The sequence below is a fragment of the Acomys minous genome, assembly GCF_964271855.1.
Source record: "Acomys minous genome assembly, chromosome: 12".
Classification (NCBI taxonomy): domain Eukaryota; kingdom Metazoa; phylum Chordata; class Mammalia; order Rodentia; family Muridae; genus Acomys; species Acomys minous.
In genome coordinates this window covers 92650923-92663852 of record NC_140493.1, presented here as the reverse complement: position 1 = coordinate 92663852, position 12930 = coordinate 92650923, and the positions used below count along the sequence as shown (strand labels likewise).

The 12930-nt window shown below is 50.7% G+C and overlaps 2 long non-coding RNA genes across 2 annotated transcripts; one reads left to right on the top strand and one right to left on the bottom strand.

The window, feature by feature from the left end:
- Window positions 1–12: 12 nt before the first annotated feature.
- On the bottom strand, window positions 13–12796 carry LOC311578850. Its single transcript, XR_014772969.1, has 3 exons — window positions 12603–12796; window positions 714–921; window positions 13–144 (listed from the first exon to the last, which is right to left on the bottom strand). It is a non-coding gene; the product is annotated as an uncharacterized lncRNA (long non-coding RNA).
- Window positions 931–5665, top strand: LOC311578853. The gene is made up of 3 exons (XR_014772973.1): window positions 931–1656; window positions 1841–2564; window positions 5336–5665. It is a non-coding gene; the product is annotated as an uncharacterized lncRNA (long non-coding RNA).
- Window positions 12797–12930: the final 134 nt, after the last annotated feature.

The following is a 12930-nucleotide window of genomic DNA, read 5'->3' as shown; positions in this document are numbered from 1 at the left end:
TACTCCCTCGGCCAGTCTTCCTTTATCTGTGCAATGCCTGCTGGTGCACCCTGTGGCCTTGGCAGGTCCTCTACACACACACTCCTAACGGCTGGTTGAAGCCAGGGGAATCCCCTTTAGCTGCGTGCTGCCTCAGAGCTCCCACTAGGGGGCACAATGACACAGTGTTCCCTGCAGCCTTCTGAAGATGGTGGTTTCAGATTTCTAACCCAAGGGATGGTTGTATTTTTCTAGACCTGAGCCGCTCTGCTTGGGGCTTAGAGGGATATGAAGAGGAGATTAAAGACGTTTACTACGTGTTTTTCTTTCCTGGGATTTCTCTAGAGTTAGGGCAAAGCACACCCAGTCTGGCTGTTGCCGGAACCCCAGCTCTGTAGCCAGGGGAGCCGTAGGAATATATGGCTCAAAGACTTTGAACTTCTTGAAAGGCAGTGAGACTGCCAGAGTTCACTTGTGCAACCTTGCATTGGCTCTGGGGGACAGGAGTCTGGAGTGGGGACAAGGATGTTGTCCATGTAACTACTGCCCCTACTGCGGTTCCATGGCAGAGAGTTAGGGATAAAAGGGGCACCATCAAGAGGAGCGCAGGACAAGGCCAAGAAGGTGACAGTTCTTACTCTACACCTTGCCAAAGTCCCAGGAGGCAGAGGCCTCTGATAAAGGGTGGAGCTGACCCAGGGAAGGGCATGCAGTTCTCCCATTACCACACACACCCCTGCTCCCAGGTGCCAGATGATCTGTCCTCGGACCCATGCACCTCCGGTGTCCTAGAAAACTGATGTCCCATCTGTCTCTCCTGGTTCTGGTCCAAGTCTGTTGGCCTTTAGAGGTAGAGCTGGGTTCAGGATAGGGCACTGGTAGCTTCTCTGTCGTAAGAGATGGAAGAGTGGCCAGGCGTGGCGCATGCCTTTAATCCCAGCCCTTGGGAGGCAGAGGCAGAGGCAGGTGGATCCCTGTGAGTTCAAGGCCAGCCTGGTCTACAAAGCTAGTCCAGGACAATCAAGATAACATAGAAAAAACCCTGTCTCGAAAAAAAAACAAAAACAAACAGAGAGATGGAAGACTGGTTTCCTGATGGTTTGCGTGTACCAGGATGGCTCTGCCTACCCTCACCCTCCCAGCCTGTTGCGATGTCAGCATCTAAGTGGCCCACCCTGTACTCCAGGGAGGGGCTACCCTCCAGGTCTGGCACCACATAGTGCATGGAGCAGGATGAGCTTGAGCGTGTCTGCACAGATGTGTGCTTCTGTGAGCACCAGCTCTGGAATCTGGACTGCTGGGTGTGGGTCTGAAAAGTGCCTGTGGGTCAGAGTGCAAAGATATGTGTGTGTGTACATGTTCCTGCCTTGTCGGAGGGTGCCCACAACACCCAGATGTCTTGCGGTGTGCCTAAATGTGTTTTGGGAGGGTGTCATTCATCCACATTTATTGAGTACCTTTTACATACCAGGCAAGCTGCAGGTGCTGGGTACATGATAGTGAGCAAAACAGGCCAGTCAACGTACCCTCTCGGAGCTTCCGTCCCACCAGATGCAGGTGGTGAATAGTAAATCTTATATAAATTGTTAGTATCCCAGGAGGCAGAAGAAGGAGCCTTACCATAAGTTCCAGGCCAGCCAGGGCTACATAGGAAGATCCCATCTAAAAACAATTGAGGCCGGGTGTGGTGGCGCACGCCTTTAATCCCAGCACTCGGGAGGCAGAGGCAGGCGGATCACTGTGAGTTCGAGGCCAGCCTGGTCTACAAAGTGAGTCCAGGACAGCCAAGGCTACACAGAGAGACCCTGTCTCAAAAAACCAAAAAAAAAAAAACCAAAAAAAAACCAAAACAACAATTGAGTTATGCTAAATATATCAGATAAGAAAATAGCCGGGTGGTGGTGGCACAGGCCTTTAATCCCAGCACTTGGGAGGCAGAGGCAGGCGGATCGCTGTGAGTTCAAGGCCAGCCTGGTCTACAGAGTGAGTTCAGGACAGACAAGGCTGCACAGAGAAACCCTGTCTCAAAAAAACCAAAAAAGAAAGAAAGAAAGAAAAAGCTAGGTAAGATGGGTCCAGAGTGCTGAAGGGTCTCAGATTACATGTGTGATTATGTTTGAGTGTGTGTGTGTGTGTGTGTGTGTGCCGATTAGCCATCTACCCCTAGGAGTCCTGTCCAGGCCCTCAGCCAGTCCAGTGTGCCTCATTCAGCTTTGCTTTCTCAGGGAGCTGGCAGCCTCTCCCATCCCTCCCTAATGTGAGCCTCTCCCATTGCCCAGCCAGCTGGCTCCCCAAACCGGTGAGACAGAGTCCCAGCCAGTCTCTGCGTGGGCCCTCCAGCCCATTCTCCCTGCCCCACCCAGTCCAGATGCTCTCACCTCTCCTCACCCTTGCTACAACACCCCACCAGCTCTTACGTTCTCAACAGTATGCTGGGTGGGGGTGTGGGATGGGCGAAAAACACTGGGCTGTGACCTCACACAGTCGGACCAAACTCAGGAGATGCCATAGAAGCGTCCTGGATCCAGAAACTGGATCCCATCCGTATGAGAGCAGAACTCTGTGCTGCAGAAAAGCCTCCCCAGGTACCAGGCACTTGATAATTGTTACCACTCTCAAAACTGCCCCCTCTATTCCCGGTGAGCTGGAGTGATGCTCAGAGAAGGGAAAGTGAAGTGTTATGATCTGAAAGGAAGGGAGTAGCTCTGGGCTTTGGGCTGTCAGTTGGGGTCAAGGAGAACAGTGAAGGCATTGAGCCCCTGCTATGTTTAGCCTACAGGGAATTTGAAAAGGGAGAGTGGAGAAGAGAAGAGGGGAAGAAAAGAGGGTATGAAAGACTAAAGGAAAGCCGGGCGTGGTGGCACACGCCTTTAATCCCAGCACTCGGGAGGCAGAGGCAGGCGGATCGTTGTGAGTTCGAGGCCAGCCTGGTCTACAAAGTGAGTCCAGGACACAGCCAAGGCTAACACAGAGAGACCCTGTCTCGGAAAAAAAAAAAAAAGACTAAAGGAAGGAAAAGGAGCTGAGACCGGGGTGTCAGGCCCATAGGATGTAGGCCTCATGTTGGGGAGCCTGGGACGGAGTTGTTGGGGTCACTTAGGATATAGCAGCTTCCTGACTTCTGAGAGTGATGGTCAGCGGAAGAAAGTCTCATTAGCTCCCCCAAATTCGAGTAAATTCCCTTCTCAGCTTGAAGAGAATTTTGTTGGTGGTGGTTTTTTTGTTTTGTTTGTTTGTTTGTTTTTGTTTTTGCCAGTCATATTTAGCATTGGAGTGCTGCTTACAACTTTTGTGGCGTTAGTGTTTGTACTGACAACCTACTGTGATATAATCAGCTTGGAAAAGAACCCTTGAAGATGCTGGAGAGATGGTTCAACAGTTAAAAGCTCTGGCTGCTCTTCCAAAGGACCTGGGTTTGATTCCCAGCAGCCACATGGCAGCTCTGTACAACATCTGTAACTCCAGTTCCAGGGGATCTGATGTCCCCCTTCTGTCCTTTGCAGGCACTGCACATGTGTGGTACACAGACATACTTGCAGACAAAACACCCATACATATGATACAACTTTTTTTTTCCTTTGAGATAGGGTTTCTCTGTGTAGCCTTGGCTGTCCTGGACTTGTTTTGTAGACCAGGCTGGCCTTGAATTTACAGCGATCCACCTGCCTCTGCCTCCCGAGTGCTGAGGTTAAAGGTGTGCACCGCCACCCCACCACCCGGCTACATAGTACAACTTTTAAATTTAAAAATTAAAGCCAAGCATGGTGGCGCACGCCTTTAATACCAGCACTCGTGCGGCAGAGGCAGGCAGATCGCTGTGAGCTTGAGGCCAGCCTGGTCTACAAAGTGAGTCCCGGACAGCCAGAGCTACATAGAGAAACCCTGTCTGGAAAAAACAAAAATCAATAAATAAAATTTTAAAAGGAAGAATTCTTTTTTTGTTTGATTGGTTGGTTTTGTTCTGTTTGCCAAGACAGGGTATCTCTGTGTGACAGTTCTGATTATCCCAGACTTACTTTTGTAGACGAGGCTGGCCCTCGAACTCACAGCGATCCACCTGCCTCTGCCTCCTGAGTGCTAGGATTAAAGGCCTGCACCACCACGCCCGGAAAAAAGGGAAGAGTTCTTAATGTCTCATCTGATGTTGCCTGCCTCTGAGACTAAGATCTCTTCTGGGAACAAAGCCGGGCCCCTCCTCCATGTCAGATGGTCACGTCAAGTTGGCATTCTGGAGCTAATAACTTCACCTAGCAAAGACCTGGCAATCACAGGGCCCAGGACCATCCATCATCCTTGTCTCCTGACTCTGGCCTTCCCCTAGGCCTTACTGTTCCTCTCCAAGGTCAGCTCTGGAAGAAGGCCCTGAGTTTATGATGAGGGAAACTGAGGCCCAAAGAATCTATGTTGGACTCTAGGGCTGAGACTAACTCTGATCGGGGCTAGCTTTGGCCCCCTTACAATCAAGTTCCAAAGTGACTGGGGACTCACCAGAGTATGCCAGGAGCCACAGCAAGCAGCCCCAGCTGACACAAAAATCCCAGGCCCAGCCTGTGGGCCTGTCACCTCATAATCACCACCTCTCTGGGTCTCAGCTGGCGCCAAGGGCTCCTGGATAGCATCTCTCTTGTCCCCTAAAACAGCCCTTGGTATAGAAGCAACTATTCTGCCCATGACTCAGGTGGAGAAACTGAGGCAAGGCAAGGGTGTGCTTACTTGTTTGCCCTCCCCTCCACATACATATGCTTGACCCCTTGATGACCTGGAAGAGCTCTCTAAGGTCATGAGGAAAGCAGAGGCCAAGGCAAGTTGATAGTCTCCATTTGGGGTCATCTTTTCCATCTTTTCTTTAAAAAAAAAAAAAGAAAGAAAAAGAAACTTCTCAGGATGAGGGTAGAGCTCAGAGAGGTTTGTAAACCAGATGTGATGGGCTGGGCGTGGTGGCACACGCCTTTAATCCCAGCACTCAGGAGGCAAAGGCAGGCGGATCGCTGTGAGTTCGAGGCCAGCCTGGTCTACAAAGCGAGTCCAGGACAGCCAAGGCTACACAGAGAAACCCTGTCTCGAAAAAAACAACAACAACAACAACAACAACAACAACAAACCAGGTGTGATGATACAGAACTGTAATCCTGGCACTTCAGGGATAGAGGCAGGAAGACCAAAAGTTCAAGATCATCCTCAGCTACAGTCTGAGCTTTGTGAAACTCCATGCGGAAAATTAATTAATTAATTAAAAAAAAGAGAGAGAAGAGGAGGAGGATGGAGAGGGTGTAATGCTGTGTTCCTTGGATGAAGTCGGAGATTGACCATATCTGATTTCCTCCTATACCGTTAACCACTTGGCTAAATTTCTTAGGGTCTTCCTGGAGGAGGAGGCTGGTACAGGATGCATTCAACCAGTCCAAGTGGGAAGTCTGGCTTTTCTCCCCGGCCTGCCTAAGTGTGGAGTAAGAGGTGCAGGGGGATCGGAGGGGGGAGGTGGGGGGGGTGCAGTGTTATTTGTGGGCCTCACTGTCACACAGAACCATTATATTGTTTTTCTTATCTTGGAATGAGATTATATGCTCTGTCACAAAGGTAGGGTCAAGCCTGGAAGTCCGAAAATGCTTGTCCTATGACTTTAACCTCTAGCTGTTAGTTCCGTCACTGTGTTGTTTATTTATTTGTAAATACATTGGTATCTGCAGACAGAGAAAAGTCTCCGCAGTGTTGGGAGCCCTTCCCCGCTACCCCCCACCCCCATTACACACGCCGATGATCCAGCTGGCTTCTCTCCTTCACTCTTATCTACAGCTTGGTCCTGCCTCCCCCTCCACACCCCCACCCCCCTCCCTCACACTACTTCCAGGTTCTCTGTTGGGATCATAAATTATCCATGAGCTGTAAGTTGGCTGCTGCTTCAATTGGAGCTGAAGTGCTGATGAAATATTCAAGGGTCTCAACTCTCACATTCCCCAGGGGCCTGGCCCTAGATTCCGAGTCCTGTCCCAATTCCTTCTGAGGCACTGAGACCTTGGAGGTGTGTGTGTGTGTGTGTGTGTGTGTGTGTGTGTGTGTGTGTCTCGGTCTCTCTGCTCCGGTTATCCTTTGGTTCTGTTTGCTGGGTGCCATAGGTGACTTAGAGGATATAAGGTCTAGGTCTTGGTTTAAGGGTACCAGCCCACCAGCCAACATCAGCTTTCTTCTCTCTCTCTCTCTCTCTCTCTCTCTCTCTCTCTCTCTCTCTCTCTCTCTCTTTCTCTCTCTCTCTCTCTGGTTTTTTTGAGACAGGGTTTCTCTGTGTAACCTTGGCTATCCTGAACTCACTTTGTAGAGCAGGCTGGCCTCGGACTCACAACGATATGCCTACCTCTGCCTCCCGAGCGCTGGGATTAAAGGCGTGTGCCCACCGCCGCCCGGCTCACCATTAGTTTTCTACCTTGGCTCTCTAGCCCCTAAATGTTCCTAAAGTCTTACTTCATATGACAGAAATTCAGCTTGAAGAATCCAGTCCTTGATTCCCGCCCCCCACCCACTTCCAGGGCCCCACCCTCCCTGTTTTGGAAAGAGAAGTCTCCTTTGGGAGATGACCCAGAGGGCAAAAGACAAAGGCCCTAGTTCTAGCTATGCTATGCATTTGCTGTCCCTGTGACCTGAGACAAGCCCTTCTCCTGGCTCTAACCTCTGGTTTCTCATGTGTACATGGGGATGGAGATCCATTTCAGCCCAAGAACTCCCAAGGTGGGAGAAACGTGTGTGTGTGTGTGTGTGTGTGTGTGTGTGTGTGTGTGTGTGTGTGTGTGCGCCCACTGTGTGTGTCCTGCAAGCAGGTGTGACCATGCACACAGGTGCAAGCTTGCTCAGGAGCAATGGCCTGCCTCTCTGTGGGCAGGGCTCCCCCTGGTTAGGGAAGGCATTTCCCAGGACTTGTGGAGGGAAGGGTAGAGGGAGGGAGGGACAGAGGGAGGGAAAGAGGGAGGGGCAGGCAGGCTGGCAGGGCAAGTGGAGCCCCACCTGTGCCAGTCTGTGCGTGGAGTCGCCCAAGCCAGGAGCAGGAAACTAGGTGACTCAGGTGGCAATGTCTCACTTGTCCCTCCCTTCCCCCAAAACTATTCAGCCGGGACCTGCTGGCAGTTGCTAGGAGGGAGCTCTCATAAGACCCACTTCCTAGCATAGCCATGTCACAAGCCTGTCCTTAGACTTCACTGGTGGGGGTTGGGGAGGAAGGGGAGCAGCTGTGCTAGGACTTCATTCTGGAAGGGTTGTTAGTGGGTAAAGGGACACAGGACAGGCATTCTCTGAAGAGGTCCAGCGTTCCTCTGGGCTGCCCTCCCCCCACCCCTGGTATCTGGCCCTGGCCCGGGTACTATTTCTGTTCCTCCTATCTCTGTTTTCTTGTCTCCCTGTTTTCTTTTAGGCATTCCACCCCGCCCACATGCCTTGCTGTGAAGTGTCATGTCTGTCGCTGGAGCTACCTCTGTAATTAGGAGCCTTCCTTGGCGGGGGAGCACAGGACTAGCTGTGAGCAGCACTGGCCTCAAGTGCTGCTCCACAGAACCAAGGGGCACGAAGATGGCAGGACTGTTCCCACCCCTCCTCTAGATTGCTCCAGTTCTGGCTGGGGTAGGGATCCCTCCAGCAGGGAGTCCAGAAACTTCCAGGGTCTTCTGCTGCCCGTGTCCCTATCCAGCCCTGTAGGGGTCATGCTCATCAATCCCTGCCCCCGAGAACCATGGCCCTATCTGTGGGCCGGAGATGGATATGAATTTCTGAACAAATGAGCAATCTGTTTAAAGCAATACCAGGAGCCAGGCATGGTGGTGCATGCCCTTAATCCCAGCTCTCAGGAAGCAGAGGCAGGCTGATCTCTGTGAGTTCGAGGCCAGCCTGGTCTACAAAGAGAGTCCAGGACAGCCAAGGTTACACAGAGGAAACCCTGTCTCGAAAACCCCTCTCCCCCACCCCAAAAAAGCAATCCCAGCAGAAGAGAATCCCACAATGGCCACCAAAGGCCAGAAAGGAGTTCAGAACTCTTGCTCTGTCAGAACATGATCGCTCCCAGCTATTGGGAGGCAGAGGCAAGAGGATAGCTGTGAGTTCGAGGCCAGCCTGGTCTACAAAAATCCAGGGCAGCCAAGGCTACACAGAGAAACCCTGTCTCAAAAAACTAAACAAAAACCAGGATAGCTCCCAGCCCTTGGGGTATCTCCCTTTGTTCCTCCTGTCTTTGCCCACAACATGAAGCTGCTCTGAACCTACACATGAACGCAGGAGTTTGCGTATTGCCGGCTGCATCCTTCCTTCTACCTTGTTGCAACTGAACTTATAATTTCTTTGGCTTACCACCCACAAGTGCCAGAAGCCAAAAGACCATAGTGAAAGATTTATAGGCTTAGAAGCAGAGTCCATGCTAGACAAGGAACAACACCAGGGTTTCTGGTACCTGATCTGCGTGGGTGTGAGTTCTCTGCAGTCTTCTCCCCTCCTTGACCCTGGGTGGAGACCCAACCTCAAGAAGGCCAGAATGGGGGTGAAAAGTTAGGGCCTCTTTTTTTTTTTAGTTTTATGAGACAGGGTTTCTCTGTGTAGCCTTGGCTGTCCTGACCATGCTGGCCTCGAACTCACAGTGATCCACCTGCCTCTGCCTCCTAAGTGCTGGGATTAAAAGGCATGTGCCACCACACCCATCTAAAGTTGGAGCTTTTGTTGTTGTTGTTTTGTTTTGTTTTTTGTTTTTTTTTGAGATAGGGTTTCTCTGTGTAGCTTTGGCTGTCCTGGACTCACTATGTAGACCAGGCTGGCCTCAAACTCACAGCGATCTGCCTGCCTCTGCCTCCCAAGTGCTGGGATTAAAGGCGTGCGCCACCACCACCCAGCTGAAAGTTGGAGCTTTTAAAGGATAGGACTTGGGGGACAGAAGGCCTCTTCCCCAGGCCTAAGGATGGCTCTGCCCCTGAGTGACAGATAAATATGGCCACGACGCTGTTAGACTTTATTAACACTGCCTTTCATTTAGATCTCCCCCAAAAAGCTTCAGCTGTTGGTAGTTCGTTCTCTTTGTTACTGTTAGAAAGCCAGGGCAGAGGGGCTGGAGAGATGGCTCAGAGGTTAAGAGCACTGGCTGCTCTTCCAGAGGTCCTGAGTTCAATTCCCAGCAACCACATAGTGGCTCACAACCATCTATAATGGGATTTGGATAGATCACTCATATACATAAAATAAATAAATAAATCTTTAAAAAGGAAAAAGAAAGAAAGAAAAGAAAAGATAAGCCTACATGGCCCTTTCCAGAAGTGGCCAGAAGTGGCCATCTCTTAGGCTTCCTGAGGCTGAAAAGAAGGTCTGTGTGTGTGTGTGTGTGTGTGTGTGTGTGTGTGTGTGTGTGTGTGTGTGTGTGTGTGTCTGAGAGAGAGAGAGAGAGAGAGAGAGAGAGAGAGACGCACACACTGTCCATCAGGAGAGCTATCCACAGCATAAGGATTAAGTTTCAAATGAGGACCAGGCTGCTGAGATGGCCCAGTTGGTAAAAGGTGTTTTCTGTGCACACCTGGCAACCTGACTTGAATCTCCAGAACCCACATTAAAAATGATAGGTATTGTCAAGCCCCACAAAGCTGCCCTCTGACCTACGATGGTACACCCACCCTCAACATGCATACGTGCAATTATTAGGAAGGAGGAGGTGGAGGAAGAGGAGCAGGAGGAGCAGGAGGAACTGAAACTCTCCTGCCTCCTTATATGGCCCAGAGGCATGAGGGAGAGATGACATAAGCCGGGGAGGTGTCCTGACTGTTCTGGACAGTGTCTGGTTAACGTTCACCTTTGCCTGGAAGAGACTCTCCAGCGCACAGTCCCTCATCTTTATCACTGGCTTCTGTCTCTGGGGAGCTTGGGATGAGCTGTTGGGTGCCCTATTACTCCGGACTCTCAGGCTCCAAAAGGCTGCAAGGTTGAGTTAATCAAATATGTCTTGGTGGCCCAAGGATTTTGCTCCTACTGAGCTCTAGGCCAGAGAAAGGAGGTTAAACTGCAGGGGTACGAGTTAAAGCCAAACATCAGAAGAGACTCACCACCGTCAGAAAAAGGCGACAGGGGGCATTTGCTATAAGGGAGACTGGAGAATTTCCCTTTTTTGGAGATTTGTCAAATTCTTGCCTTTAAAGGCTGGGAAGCAGAAGATTGGGTGAGATGGCCTTGTGGCCTCTCCTTCAAGTTCAAGCTGCAAAGGGGACCATGGTCACAGCAGTGTTCAACTCTATTCCTAAGTGCCTCCTTCCCCCAAGCGGATCAACTCCTCTGTGCAGACAGCTGATTCCAGGAAAGACTATTTCTGATTCCTGTCTGTAGCCTCAGATGCAGATGAAGGCCCAGGGCTTGGCAGGCACATAGTAGGAGATTAGGAGACACACAGGAAACCCATCCATCTGGGAGGAGCTGGCTCTGCTTTCTACATGGGAGCCTCCACCCAGGAGTTTAACTTTGGCCTCAACGACGTGCTGTAGCTTGTTACATACTAAGACAAGCTGGGATGCATTCTGGGGACACACAGAGTTTATTCAGAAGCCCCAATCCTACCTCCCCCGCCCTCCCATTCCACCACATCCCTCTCGAGAGCTTTCCCCTGGTGTGGTTGGCTGAAGTGAGGAGAAAGGCAACAGAGAACACCCCCCCACCACACACACACACACACACACACACACACACAAGGGGTTGAGAAGTGATGTGTGACTGGGTGGGTGGGATGGGTAGAGGGTGGAACCCTGGTAAAGGCAGCAGCTTGGGATGGTGAGTTCTGCCTGAGCTCTGGGCTGACCACAGCATTACGTGGAGGGTGGCAAGTAGGCAGGAGGGAGCCGGGGGGATTAGGTGGGGGATAAAGATCAGGCTGGTAAGCTGGAGGAGGTGGGAGTCAGGGAAACAGCAAAGGGGAGTGGTCCTGGCAACCTGGTGTGTGCAGCAGCAACTAGATCTGGGATGTTGCTATCTTCTTGCCCCTTCCAGAAAGACTTATTGGATGGAAGAGAACAAGTTAAGCCTCATTCCTTTCTCTGTTGGGGACATGTGGTCAAAGATACTGCTAGGGTACCTTCATTTGGAGTAATTTTAGCCTATAAATGCTCTCTTCTCTCTCTCTCTCTCTCTCTCTCTCTCTCTCTCTCTCTCTCTCTCTCTCTTTCTCTCTCTGCCATTACCCCAGCCCCTACCCCCACAGGCTGTTTACTCTTGCCACTCTGTAACCTCTCTGAGAGTTAGGATGCTTGGAATTTTCTGTGCAGCCTGGGTCTAAATTGCGCCCGCCCACCCCCGCATACAGTTGCTGCTCAGCACTTGCACTGAATGCATGAATGCCTTATAGGCATTGATGGTACAGGCAGAAGAGCACTCATTAAGCACGACTGGGTTCTTTCTGGTAGCTTACTAACCAGCCTTGCCCGCTGTGGAGGGGCTTGCTGCCCCCTTTGTTTAGGCCCGTGCATCCTTTCTTTCTATTGGATGTCTGACTTTCCCCGCCCCCTCAAACCCACCAAAACTTCCTTACACCGTATTGTAATCTTTGATGGAATGGATACTCTTTTGTCTCTTTCTCTCTGGAGCATTACTCCCCCTTTCTAACCCCTCTCCCCCTCCCACCCTTGCAACACCCTTCTCCTGCTCTGATACTTGGGAACTAAACTATTTCTCTGGGACTTGGCGAGGCTTGAAATAAAAATAAGTAAGAAGGTGTCCTACTTTGGAGTATACCATATCTCCTAGCCTTATGACCTTTTTGGAGCTTAGTTTTTAAGTTGCATTTCATTTTATTTACTTTTATTTGTGTGGCATTTGTGTCAAGGCAGGAGAATGGAGGACAGAGGACAACCTATGGGACTTGGTTGTCACCCTCCACTAGATGTCAAACTCAGGTTGTCACACTTGCACAACTGAGCTATCACACAAGCCCATTAAAGATTTTGTTTGTTTGTTTGGTTTGGTTTTTGTTTTTTTCATGACAGGGTTTTTCTGTGTAGCCTTGGCTGTCCTAGACTTGCTTTGTAGACCAGGCTGGACTCGCGAACTCAGAGTGATCTGCCTGCCTCTGCCTCCCGAGTGCTGGGATTAAAGGCGTGCGCCACAAAGCCCGGCTAAAATGTGCTTTTAATGTAGATCATTTTGGACTTGCTCTGTAGACCAGGCTGGCCTCGAACTCACAGAGATCCATCTGCCTCTGCCTCCTGAGTGCTAGGATTAAAGGCGTATGCCACCAAGCTCGCCTCTTTAGCTGTTTAAGGACCACTTCAAAGCTTGCTTCATTTAATCTCTCCAACCTAAGATAGATAAAGCTAATGAACCCACTTTACAGATGAGAAACAGGGTGAAAGGTGAACTCATTGGCCTAAGGTCATACGAAGATTAAGGGGAGAACCCAAATGCAGGCCTTCTAATTCTAACGAGAAGGAATACTCCATCTTTTGTAGGGAGGAGAAATTCCAACCTAGCACAAAAGCTATGAAATGCTTTACAAACATCTTATTACTATGTTGAGGCAAGAATGAATAAGCCTGACGCTGAGTTGGCTGGCCAGTGAAGGCGTCAGTCCTTTCCCATGCCGCCCCCTGACTCACCTGTTGGACAGGTAGGGGGAAGGGGAGAGTAATGAGTCTTACCTGCTCAGGGCTAGGGTGGGGCAAGACACGCCCCACCTGTTCCATTGGCTTTTTCCTTAGTCTTACTGACAGGCCCCTGTCCAATCATAAGGAAGAAACTTTCTATTTGCCAATAGATGCAGAGTGAGGATGAGACCTCAAGTTGGCGTCCACCCCAGAGCCGACTGGCAGTCCCTGGGGCCAATGGTGAGCGCATAAACAGAGGCGGCCGTGGTAGAGGTCCGGACTTGAGGCTCCGCCCCTCGATAGGATAGTCAGGCTGGGCAGCCAGTGAGCTATCCTCAGCGGGTGGGAGTCTCCCCTAGAGGGCGGGGCTTCGAAGGGGCGA